Here is a 13,646-nt window from a genome sequence, read left to right as displayed (position 1 = left end):
GAAATAGTCCCAGGCTTTTCAATCTCTCTCTGGATACAGGAGTCTTTCCAGGCCTTTAATCCTTTTGGACCCTCCTAGTTCAGCTCATGACAGGGTGCCCCACCCTTCCCCACTGCCCCAGAAGGGGAGGTTAAAGTGCTTTGGAATGCAGGAAAAGTACCTTTCACACCCCAAAGGGATGGGCCCTGATGACAGCTGGGTCTGGGTAAGAAGCTCCTTCAAAGGAAGATTTTGAGCCATGGGAGAAGTCCTTGCTCCCAGAAAGAAGCACACTCAGTCTGGGCCTGGGTTGAGAATACTTGTCCTACCGAAAGGCCCCAGAGCTGAGCAGAGCGATGCACTCTGAACTAAGGGTGCTTGGTACTCTTAGGACTGTCAGAACAGTCCCCGGTCAACCAGGGACCCTTTGTTGTGAGTTAATGCCCCAAGAGGGTGAAATAAGACCTGCAGTGGGTATGTAGCTAAGTGTTTGAACCCTGAAGTTGGCAGACCTTCATCAGCCCTATTGGGGCTGGCAGGTGTGGTGGGATCTACAAGGCACCATATCCCAATGACTGGTGCTGGGCTGGGCAGAGAACCAGACCCAGGAACAGCACTTCTATTCTCTCCTGCAATGCTTCTAAACTCTGCAGGCTCCTGGTACCAGCCATCCCTGTTTCTCCAACCCCTGGATTATCCCAGTGACCCCTGTTATGGGCTGTGCTGTGTGTCCTATATTGGTTGCATCATAGGAAAGCACAATGCCTACCCATGATGCCTCCTAGTGCAATACTCTCCCACAAGGAAAAACTGCCCACTGGCCCCACATGGCAATCACCTCTGGCTCATTGTTATCCCCGTTTTATTGGAGTTCTCGTATAACCCTGCTGCTTTCTCTGTGTGTGGCAGGCTTCTCCGAGGAAGACGAGGCACAGGGACAAAAGGAAGAAACCGAAAGGTAAGCAGCCCCTGACCCCACAGCTGTGGTGGCAGACTCGGGCCCCACGCAAAGCAGAGAAATAGGGTCTATTCCCCCTCCTGCCTCCCCTCTTCCTGCGAAGGCGCAGACATGCCCACAGTCGTGCAGAGGCGCTGGCTGGGGCCCCTGCAATCTGGGGCTCTGGGGCACTAGGAAGCAGAGGGTGCCCAAGCAGCTCAAGGTCTCCTTTATGTCTCACTTCTGGCAGGTTTTGGACGCTGTGAGGAAGGGTTGGAGGAGACTTGTGCACCCCTAGAGACATGGTAAGCAATGCCCCCCTCCGTAAATCTGCAGTGGGTCAGTCCCCTCCTCTCGCGTCATCCCCCCGCAGGGACAGTAGCCCTAGTAATCCCTCCCCTGCCCCGACCTATAGACCAGGCAAGCAACTATTCTCCTTAGAATCATGCAATTCATCCCCACCCAGCAGAAGTTGCCATCTCTGATCCACCCCCATGCGTCGTACAGTGGGTCATTCCTTCCTCTAGCATCATGCGGCTCATTTAACCTGGGGGGGGGCGGTAGATTGTGTCGACTGGACTGGACCATCCTCCCCTCCCAAGAGGGGGAGAACATGTTTTCTGGGAGCGGCCCCGTGCACACCAGGGAGGTGAGGTGGAGAGGTCAGGAGGAAGGCTGGCTTTTCTGGTACGGTGAGTAGGGTGAAAAGGATCCGGTAGCACCTGTGTAATGGCCCCTCCTCCACCCCGCAGCATGGGTTCCCAGTAGGATTGGACCCTGCACCTTCAGCTCTGCAGCAGAAAGCACCCCTTAGAGCTAAAGAGGGAGCTGCATTAGTTGGGAGCTGTAGTAGGCTGTTATCCTATATGTTGATAGCTTCTGCGGAAGGGACATGACACACACGCTGCCAGCAGGATACACTCTCCCCTTCTCTGCACTAGACAGGGGTCACCTAACAATCCAGCTAACCCAAACCCCGAACATCCAAGGCCTGGGGATTGCAGGGGAGGAGGCTGCCTCAGTGGAGAATGGGACAGGGAGCCTTTCAGTGCCGCCCCTCTGGGTAAAAGAGGGCCTGAGGGCAGGGCCGGCACTCAGCTACCTGCTCTGTCTGTTCCACAGCTGCCTCATGCACCTGGAGCAGCTCCCCTGGGCTCACCGCCTCAGGATCGTTGAGAGGAATATTCAGTACCTGGCCAGACACCTGGATGAAGTTCTGATACCGTAAGGCAACTGCACGGGGGCACCAGCCTGGGGGCTGGGTGGGAGGGGACAGTGAATGGAGAGAGGCGGGAGCAGAGAAAACCAGACACTCCAGGATCCTAAAATGACAGGGAAAAGGCCAATAAGAGGCTTTAGCTTCCAAGGTGAGATACCAGTGACAGTGAGGTGAGGGATTATCGGACATTAAATGCAGAGACCACAAGCTGGGTTGGGAGTAGGATCAAATCCTTCTATCCGGCAATATCTCCCAGCAGGCGACTGTCTAGAACCTGCCCCTGCTCCCTGCTGTGTTTGAAAGAAACAGCAATCAGATGCCCCCCTGGGACAGGGTGTCCACCCCACACAGGACTGGAAGGGGCTAAGGTGGCCAGGCAGACCCATTAACTCCACAGGGTGCCCCTGGAGGAAGAGCCAGGGAGCAGGGAATTGATGGCAAGCAGGCTCAGCTGGGCAGGAATAGACGGGGCCCCTAAAGCCAGGAAGCTGGCAACAGACAGGGGCTGCTGCTGGGAAAGGGCAGCCCCTCCCTGGGCAGAGGGGGACGTGTTTGGAGCTGGTGCACCCAGAGCAAGGAGGGGAACCAGGAGTGGAAGGAAGGAGTCCAGGGAAGTAGCAGGGAAGGCTGGGAGAGGAAAGCCCAGAACTGCTGGGTTGAGGGTCCCTGGCCTGGAATCTGCTGTAAAGTTCTTTTTTGACCCTGTTTATGGTCTTGGCCTTCACAACATGCTCTGGCAAGGGTTACACACACGCTCACATCTTCCTCACCCAGACCAATTTTTGTAGCTAATCTTTCTATTAAAATAGCACTAGGTCCCCAATCAAGCTCAAGGCCCCATTGGGCTAGGTGCTGTGTTAGAGAGCTTGTTCCTTTACTTTTACACTGCCCGGGTCCTTCTCGCATGAACAGAGAGCAACAATACCCGAAGTCCAAAGGCGCAAACAATTCGATGTTTATTGGGGTGAACTTTCAGCAAGCTTAAATTTAAGTTCCTTTTTTCTTAATTTCGAACCCCAACTTACTTCCTGTTTGCCCCTAATTTATATAGTAATATTCTTAGCTATACCTTAACCAATCATTCTACTCAAATTTACCTAACCAATCCTAGCATATTGTAACATGATTAGCTAACCAATTATATCCCACCACCTTCATTAGTTTACACCCAGCAAAATTAATTATACAGCAGACAGAAACAATTACAGAACCAGACAGAAACCATCAGGGCCGCCCGGGGGGGGGGGGGGGGGGGGGGGGGGGGGGGGGAGGGGACAAGTGGGGCAATTTGCCCCAGGCCCTGGGCCCTGCAGGGGCCCCCTCGAGAGTTTTTCGGGGCCCCTGGAGCGGGGTCCTTCACGCGCTCCGGGGACCCCGGAAAACTCTCGTGGGGCCCGGGCCCCCGGAGCTTCTTCTGCTCTGGGTCTTCGGCGGCAGGGGGTCCTTCCGCCCGGAACCGGCCGCCGAAGTGCCGGGTCTTCGGCGGCACTTCAGCAGCGGGGGCCCCCTGCCGCGGGTCTTCGGGGCACTTGGCCCCCTGAATCCTCTGGGTGGCCCTGGAAACCATGCAAATAAACATACAAAACAATACAAAAGTAAGAATTTCACAACTACATCTATACAGACGTAAGGGTTTTCCAGCTGTGTGTATTGATAAGTGAGTTCTTACCAGACAGAAAACTATCAACCGAAGTTTCCTTTTACACCTTCTAGGCTCTTCCCTTTCTCTGGAGGTGACAGGAATATCAGGACAGGATTGGATTCCTAACAGCCCAATAGCACCTTATTTCCATGGGACTAGTCTGGGGTGTGAGGATGTGACCGGTCACTTCTCAGCGCAGGGCTGCCTCTGCTGCTTCGCCAAAGGCCTTACTTAGCCTAAGACCAGAGCCTCAGCCTGTCCCAGTACGACAAGGCCCTGACACAGACAGACAGTGATTCTGATTCTCTCTTTTACACCTCTAGAACTAGCTAAGTGATCACAATACACGTCAATTCCTAAAGTCTAGGCCTTTACAGACAGGCCTGGATATCTATATCCTAACATGCTGCACCTGTGCGTGTGACGAAGGGGTTATCGTTATAGATCAGATGAGTGCCAGCTCCCCCTCTCAGTCCGCTGTTAGCCAGTTGATGTCCTTGTGTCAGAGAGTGGTGTGCCATGCATGCCTACGCACGGCCCCATTGCAGTACAGTGGGAAGGCTGTGCCCAAGCCCCGCCTTTGCTCAGCAGGGCCATGTCCCATCGGTCCTTGTCTGCTCTCTCCCACAGGCCGAGTGTGACGACATCTGCGGTGAGCCAGTTCTCCTATTTGTCTATGGAATGCAACCCCTCTTCCCTCTGGAGTCACAGCTCCTTTTCCCTGGGAGAAGCCTCCGTGACTCGGTCAGAGCCCCTCTGCCGCACAAGGGAGATCATGCCTGTCGCGGGCTGGGAAGGATCCACTTATCCCATCCAAGCCCAACCTCTCCCCAGGCCTCCTGTCCACAGCAGACGAGACCGGCGAGAGCAGATCACGGGTCTGGACCAGACGTCAGCCCATGGCTCAGACTTCAACATCCGACAGAAGCTTTTGGAGAGCCAACGGGGGACACCTACCCTATCCACTGAGTCGCTGGCCAAGGTGATCCCTAACGCCCCTGCTCCGCAACCACCGGACAGAGACCCCAGGGTGAACCTCAACGTGAGCAGGGGCCCTTTCCTATGCGATGAAGTCTGGGAGGAGCTGGACTGTCACGTGCACTCAAAGAGACTCCAGCACGAGCAGGGCTTACCCCTCACCCCCCAGAAACCCCTCACGGCTCTTCTGCCTCCAGCTCCACAAACAAAACCCCTGAGATCCGACACCAGCCCTCAGCGTGCCCAGGAGATCCAGGAACCATGTGTCTGCCCCTCGGGATCCCTGCCCCAAAAGGCCCACAGGATCATGGCATCCCCTGGTGCCATCCTCGCCAGGCTTGTGCCCACGCCGGTGGTCAAGCTGCAGGAGCATGTGGCTCAGAAATGCTCGGAGATCCAAATGAAGGCGTTTCCTAAGATGGTGAGAGAGTCGCACAGAGATGCTCCCCTCGTGAGAGAGACTGCCCTGTCTGGGCCACTCCGCCCCCCTGGGGAGCCAGGCAAGCCCAGGACAGTGGTATTGCCAACGATGGGACAACAGCCTGCCCACCCCATCGCACTCCACATAAGGTGTGAACATCTCGTCATGCAGCGGGGGCGGCTCACCCTGGACCCAGAGCCCCCGGCAAAGCTGCCTCCCGCCGTCCCAGCCAGGGGAGCTGGGGTGGAGTTCAGTGAGATGGAGACCGATTTCCTGCTCGATGAGGTCAGGGAGAACTGGGACTGGGACATGCAGCGGAAGAAGCTGCAGCAGGAGTGGGGTTTGCCGGATGCCCTGTGGAAATCCCGGCGGGCTTTCCTACCCCCGGTTCCCAAGCTGTCCTCCCTGAAGTCAAAGCCCGAGGTTGAGGTGGTTCCCATCCTTGGGGAGCCGCTCTTCCTTGGGAGGGACGTTAAAAAGCAGCTGGAGTTCCACATTACAAAGATTCAAGTGCAGCAAAGATGGGGACTGCCCATGAGGATCCAAGATTCCCTGAGGAGGTTCATGTCTCCTTCCCCAGAGGAGAGAGGCCGGCTCTCTCACCCTACCTGCGGGGGCATCGTGACTCCGTACCGGTCACCGTTTCAGGTGCGTTCCAAGGAGGCTCGGTCTATTCAGTTGCCTCTAAGGGCCCCCAGTCAGAGGTGGCTGGAGGATGTATATGCCCTACCCACCGACAGAAGGCAGCAAATGGCCAGGGCTTACTCCTGGAAGCATCCTGGGGCAGCAGCTTCGAAAGGGAAAGAAACCCCAGACCATGGCAGCGCATCGCAGACAGGGAAGCAAAGCACAAGCTCCTCTTGTTCCACACATCCTCCAACGCCAGTGGAAGATACCACCATGGAGACGGGCAGGAGTGAGGGCGCGGCAGGAAACCAGGCTAACCCAGATCGCTGCACTCTGCCAGCAGGGGTGGATCTGACATCGCCACCTCCAGGAACCGCAATAACAGAGAAGACGCTCACAGCGACACTCCACATTTATAGGAGCGAGTTGAGAAAGCCCCTTACCAGTGTGAGCGGCACCGAAGGAACCGAAGAGACGCTGGAGCTGAACATGGAGAGGAAGGTTATCTCGGGAGAAGGCTCCTGCCTGAGGCCAGAGGCACAGGCAGGTGAGGACAGGGCAGATCTTCCCAGGACCCAACGCCACCAGGTAGCCCCAGATGCACCAGGCTCTGGGCAGCTGACAAGATCCATCCTTGACTCTCTCGTTGCTGGGCAGGCTGCGCACGACCGGCAGATCAAGCACCTGATGGAAATGTTGAGCAGCTCCTGCCCCTTGGCGGGCCAGGTCTCAGTCTGCCAGCTGTGCCGCAAGGCACATCCAGGAATGATGAAGGGTCAGAAAACTCAGGAGGAGACACAAGGATCTGCTGAGCTGCATGGTCTTCGAGACATCACGGCTCCACACGGGTTCGATGGAACTGTGAATTCAAAGCTCTCCAGGGACCAGCCACCAGTCAGAGTCTGCAAGAAGTGCGATAAGGTTCGACAGAAGAGACCTGCTGGCTCTCCAGGTGCTGACTTGCCCAAAAGATCCCATGGAATTCCACAGCAATGGACTCCAGGAGACTCCTCAGCGTCATCCAACCGCAACAAGATGCCAGTGGTGTGGCTCCTTCTGGAAGACAGGAGCAAGACGCAGGATGGAATGGGGAAAACGGCTCCCACCAAGCAACCACAGATGGTGTCCATTGCTACGAGTACAACAGGGCTTTCGCAAGCTGGGGAGAAAGCAACTGAGAGTCCTGACGGTTCTCCTCCAAAGCCAGCAAAGGCTTCCAGAGCTCGGACACCATCCCCTTCAAGGAGCAAAGTTCCAGTTCTCAAACGGATCTTAATGTGCCTCAAGAAAACCTTCTCCGAGCTAAAAAAGAAAGTGAAGTCCCAAATGTCCAAGGACTTTCGTTCAAGAAGACCCGATACTAAATTTACAAAGCCACCCTTTTGGAAGGCAAGGGCCTCCAAGGGTGTTTGGTATTAGTATAAAGCCCTACCATCAACCCTGCCACTTGACCCTTTAAGCCCCGACCACCTGTCACCAGAAGTCCCACCCATGGGGGGTATTACTTCCGGGGTCAAGGCAGACACATGACCGGAAGCAAAGTGTGTCATGTGACCCCTATAAGAACTCCTCCTACGTCCCTCTACCAATCAAGATGGGTTTCGCTCACGTAGGCCTGCCCCAAGAGGAGATTTGACCAATATGGGGGACTTCCAGGGCGGGGTGACCCATCCGGAAGGGGTTCATGTAACCCCTCTAAAAACTGCTCCCACCTCCCTCTACCAATCAGGAGGGGTTTCGCTCACGTAGGCCTGCCCCGAGAGGAGATTTGACCAATATGGGGGAGTTCCAGAGCGGGGTGACCAATCCAGAAGGGGTTCATGTGACCCCTCTAAGAACTCCTCCCACCTCCCTCTACCAATCAAGAGGGGTTTCAGCCACATAGGACTGCCCCGAGAGCAGATTTGACTGATTGGGGATGTCCCGGGGCAGGGAGACCCATCCGGAAGTGGATAATGTGACCTCTCTAAGCAGGGCCGGCTCTGGCTTTTTTGCCGCCCTAGGCAAAAAAGGCACCCGCCGCACCCCCCCCCCCCCACCAGCGCGGCAGAGGAGGGCGCCGAGCAATCCCCGACCGGCCGGAGTGCCAGGGGGAGGGCGGAGAGCCCAGCCGGGGCTCTCCACTCTCCCTGGCGGCCAGAGCATCTGGGGGAAGGCGGAGAGCCCCCGGCGGCCAGAGTGCTGGGAGGAGGGCGGAGAGCCCCCAGCGGCCAGAGCGCCGGGAGCAGGGTGGAGAGCCCGGCTGGGGCTCTCCGCTCTCCCCGGCGGCCAGAGCGTCTGGGGGAAGGCAGAGAGCCCCTGGCGGCCAGAGCGCAGGGAGCAGGGCGGAGAGCCCAGCCGGGGCTTTCCACTCTCCCCGGCGGCCAGAGCGCCGGGAGGAGGGCGGAGAGTCCAGCCGGGGCTTTCCACTCTCCCCGGCGGCCAGAGTGCCGGGAGGAGGGCGGAGAGCCCCCGGCGGCCAGAGCGCCGTGAGGAGGGCGGAGAGCCCTCCCGGCGGCCAGAGCGCCGTGAGGAGGGTGGAGAGCCCCTGGCGGCCAGAGCGCCGGGAGGAGAGTGGAGAGCCCCCGGTGGGCAGAGCACCGGGAGGAGGGCGGAGAGCCCTCCCGGCGGGTAGAGTGCCGGGAGGAGGGCGGAGAGCCCCCGGCGGCCAGAGCGCCGGGAGGAGAGTGGAGAGCACCCGGCGGCCAGAGCGCTGGGGGGAGGGCGGCGAGTCCGGCCGAGGCTCTCCGCTCTCCCCGGCGGCCGAAGCGCCGCGGGGAGGGCGGCGAGCCCAGTCGCAGCCCCGCTCTCGGGCCGGAGCGCCCCGCCGTGCCGCCCCCCTCCAGGCGCCGCCCCAAGCACATGCTTGGTTGGCTGGTGCCTGGAGCCGGCCATGTCTCTAAGAACTCCTCCCACCGCCCTCTATCAATCGCAATGGGTTTTGGTCGTGTAGGACCGCCCCAAGAGCAGATCTGACCAATCGGGGGTGTTCCAGGGCGGGGTGACCCGCCCAGAAGAGGGTCGTGTGACCCCTTTAAAAACTCCTCCCAGTGCCCTCTGCCAATCAGAGTGCAGCACCATCACCCCATAAGTCCCAGCACTGGGGCAGAAGAGGCCATCTTTTACCAAGAACGCGTGCTTTAGACATTGTGGAAACATGGACTCCTTCACCACTCCCGTGAGAACTTCAGACTTTGTTCTAGCCCCGAGGGCCTTTGACCATCCGCGGAGAAAGCGCTACATCAGCGACAGTTCCCAGGAGGAGGAGGGAGCGACCTAGGGGAGCCCTTTGGCCCAGCCGTTGATGGATACGCCAGAACCCGAACCCAACTGCCTGTGAGACACCCTGATAAGTGTGGTGGCCTCTTGTCGTCCACCCCCCTGGAGGAGGAAGGCGAACACAGCTTGGGGGAGTCACCGGAGGACAAGGTGAACGGAAAAGACGTCGCTCAGGTAAATGAGTGATTAAGAAGTGACAGTTGATGATGGGGTGTAATGGGGTTAGGAACCGGGGGTGGGGGGAAGGTTGTGTAAATTTAAAAACAAGCAGTGGGAATTTACACTGTTTCTTTTCTGAAAATCTCTCGACAGCTCGACGATGCCTTTCTAGAGGAGCAGGAGGCCCTGGACAGCGTTGCATCAAGCAGCGAAGATGAACTGGGCCCACCTTGGTTCTGCTCAACGCCGATACAAATTGTTGAAGAGGACTCCGAGGATGACGGCTATGAGGAGTTTAGGAGGAGGCTTGGCATGGAACTAACTGAGCCAGTGCCACGTTGTGAGCGTAGAAAAAGTCCTGCGGACTATTGTACGTGTTGCTGTTCATGCTGTGCTTAATCACTGCCTTAGGGAAAAGCTTTTTGAAGATTGTGAGGGCTGTGTCATAGATGCGCCAGCCCAACGGCACCGTGACTGTGTGACTTGGACTTCAGTGGATATAAACTGCAAACTCGGGGGCCTGTGTGCTGAGCTGTGTTTGGAAATCCTATTAAACACTGTTATTGCCATTGGTTATGCTACGCAATGTATGTGCCTAACCCTAGAACATTTAGCGCCGGGGGGACCTTGATAAAAAACAAGCCCCAAGACATTCATTGAGCTCTGCAAAGGGCCCCCACTTGGAATGGGCACTGTAAGAGGCCCTACAGAAAAATGTATTTGAACTAAAAGAAAAAAAAATAGAAAAGAAAAGCAGCCCAGTTGTGCAGACAACGTATTCCCCCAGCCCAGCCCACAAAAGGGAATGCTAGGGAGGGGTGAGCCCATCAACCTGCTGACTATTTTGAAACAAAGAGTTAGGATGGTATAAAAACCTCAGGGAGCTTGGAGCCTGTCTCTTCCAACAGAAATGCTCTTGAATTGCTGCTGGACTGCAAGAGGAGGTATGCGCCCTGTTTTGAACTCTGAAAATAGATATTCTATAATGCCATTCTTTGGCCATGCCGTCTTAATAAATAATGGTGCCTGGCTTTATTGCAGTGTGATCTGTTTAGCATGGAACCAGGAACTTTAAGCTGCATTTCACCACCAGGCCAAGGTAAAAACCATTTTAACTATAGATGTGCTTAATACTGTTAAATTAAAAAAAAAAACTTTCAGCTATTACACAGGTTGTATAGGGATTTGGGGGTAATCCTAACTTAACATTTTTGTTTGTTCTTTAACCTGAAGGCCCAAACACACATGGCAGGGGTGGGGGCGGGGTGGTGGTGGACAGAACAACCATGTGCCTTTTAAATGCACGTGGGTTTATTGAAAAGTATTTTCTATGGATTTTAAAAGCAGTTTGGTTTTTATTTTGCAAAATGAGATGTCTTTTTACAAAATGTTTGTGGGTTTGGTTTTTAAAGCGGTAGAAATAAACTCAAAACCTGTGTTTGTTGTACAGCCTGAAATGGATGATTTTGTTTTAAAGCTGTGACTTTTCAAATAGAAAAACACCCTAACGAATATTTTATTTTTTTAAGTTTACAAGACAGTTTCATGTGTTTTATAATGTTGTTTGCTTCACAGTACGGTCAAAACATGAGAGGGCAAACAAGCTCAGAAGAAAAAGGAAAGAGACAGCTGAAAAGGAAAATTCACCAGCATCAATGACTGATGGATGGATGAAGCCCAGTAAATATATTTTGCTTATTTCTTTGGTTGTTTCATGAGGTTTTGTATTTTAAGTAAATCCATAGGTGTGGGTGAGAAAGACGGTAAAGTTCAGTTTCGTAAAATGTCTTTTCTCCCCCTCATAGGCACGGGCAGCTTTCCTGACAATGCTGTAGTCGAAGCTACAGGGACACCTCCACCAGAACCGCCAAAGAACCAGGAATCTGCTTTGAGACCTTTAACAACGCTAACACAAAACAGCACAAGCAGGAGCACCGGCAGCTTTTCTGCCGCCCTAGGCAGCGGAAGGCCCCGCCCCGAAATGTCGCCCCCCCCACAGAGGCAGCGGAAGGTCCCGCCGCTGAAATACCGCCGCGGTCGCCGCCCCCCCAAATTGTAGCGCCCTAGGCGACCGCCTAGGTCACCTAATGGGTTGCGCCGGCCCTGAGCACAAGGGTGCAGATGAAGCATCAGGGCAGTCCAAACCTCATATACGTCAAACCCAAGGACAAAACAAAAGACTCTGGTAAAGACCAACCACGCAAACACAACTCCAGTTCCTCAGCGGCCACCACCACACCAAGCCCTGAGAAACTGAACAAAACCGCTCACATTCACAAACCCGGAGCACGTGCTCTAGGGGTTGTGAATAAAAAACCAAGGACTGACAAACCATTCTCCCAACACCATAAGCTCGTCACAGCTCCCCCATATTCTAGTATTTGGGGAAAGTATGATGCTTCATTCAGGGGAAAATATGAGGCTTTGTTCAGAATACTGGTGGCTGCTATATCCTCAGGGGTCTAAAAGAAAGGAGAGCTGGAAACCACGTCAAAAATGCAAAAGCTCTGGCGGGTGACTTTTTGAAAAATGCCGCAATTTTTCCAAAAGGGGGCTCTGAGCAGGCGTGACTACCCGTGGAAAGGGGCCTGGGTAAAAAGGGCACCCTCAAGGGTACTCATCAGCTCAGGTGTAAACAAAAGTGGGGACAGCTCTTGGTGGACAAACAAATGGCAGCCAAAAAGTTCCAGGCCAGGGTCTCAGTAAAAATTTTAAAAAGGTTAAAGAAGTAATGAGGAAAAAAACCAAAAAGAGATGCCCCCTACTGGAGGCTCTCAAACTGGCTTGTCTGAAAATGGGGAGGTGGAACCCGACTCTCACGCAGAGTCTGGTTTAGAAAATTCCCCAGAGGGCTCTCTAGAAGGTCTCCATCTGCTTCTGATGACCCTCACGGAGGCCCCTCGGAGTCTGACTCTCAAATAGCATCTGCTGTAGAAGATGCCGCTGACGGTCCCATAGAGGAACCCCCACGTAACCCTGAAAATGCAGAGGTGTATATGGAGAGAGTGAGAAGTTGGCAACGTGGATTACCTAGATTTGGGGGGTCGGTGTATTGTGAGGAATTTCGTTTTGTCAATCCTGAGGGAATCAATTCAGCTCAGCTGATGGTTTAGGCACCTAACTGCCAGAATCAGGCCCCACTGGGATTCCCAACCCCCCACCCAGCTGCTGCTCACCACTGCAGGGTCCTAAACTCACTTGAAAGTCGTTTACAACAAGAGGGTCCTAGGAGAGGGTTTAAAACCCTGCCCTACGGCTTTTAAAAATGGATACGAGGTGGAAACACCCCTTTTCTGCAATTCTCGCGGGGCCTAGCAACTGCGGGAAAAGTTACTTTATAAAAAATGTGTTGGATAATGCCAAACAAACACTGTCTGTTATGCTTGAGAATATTGTGTGGTGTTACAGTTGTTGGCAACCTCTGTATAAAGAACTGCTTGTAACAGCTGGGGTTGCTGACCGAACACATGTCTAGCTGGGTAAAGAGAAACCTGGTCCTTGTAAAATGACTTAGCAAATCGTCCCCGCAGCAAAGGAGGGCTAGACTATGTTCGGCCTCCGACGATTTCGTAGCGGCCATCTCAGAAATAGCGCTCAAGCTCCCAACTTCCCTGTGGGTGTAATAGATTTTCTTTAACAGAGCTGCCTGTGTAGACATGACTCTTACTGGTACCGTCTTTTACTAACACAAATATGAGAGGGGACACATTCACATTGACACATTTAAATAAATACGTTTTATTAATCACCTGGTTTAACACGACCTTTTACAGCTGCCTGTAAAAATGGACTCCATAAGGGAGTCTGAGCTGGTTCATTCTTCCATTTTGTCCTTTTCCAGATTTTCCTCTTGATATCTGTGTCTCATATCATGCATCAGCTGTTTTTGCTTATGTCTATTTACTCCCACGGGGCTACCGATATGTAAGTTCTCAAAGGCTCCTAGAAAGGCATCGTCGAGTTATTGAGAGATTTTCAGAAAAGAAAGTAAGCACCCCACTACTTGTTTTTAGATTTACATAACCCGACGGTTCCTAACCCCATTACACCCCATCATCAACCGTCACTTCTTAATCACTCATTTACCTGAGTGACGTCTTTTCCGTTCACCTTGTCCTCCGGTGACTCCACCAAGCTGTGTTCGCCTTCCTCCTCCACGGGCGTGGACAAGAGGCCACCACGCTCATCAGGGTGTCTCACAAGCAGTTGCGTTTCGGGTTCTGGCGTATCCATCAACAGCTGGGCCAAAGGGCTCCCCTCAGTCGCTCCCTCCTCCTCCTCGGAACTGTCGCTGATGTAGCGCTTTCTCCACGGATGGTCAAAGGCCCTCGGGGCTAAAACAAAGTCCGAAGTTCTCACACGGGTGGTGAAGGAGTCCACGTTTCCACGATTTCTAGAGCACGCATTCCTGGTAAAAGATGGCCTC

The sequence above is a fragment of the Malaclemys terrapin genome, chromosome 3 (genome assembly GCF_027887155.1).
Source record: "Malaclemys terrapin pileata isolate rMalTer1 chromosome 3, rMalTer1.hap1, whole genome shotgun sequence".
Classification (NCBI taxonomy): Eukaryota; Metazoa; Chordata; order Testudines; family Emydidae; genus Malaclemys; species Malaclemys terrapin.
Note: the sequence above shows the minus strand (reverse complement) of the source record.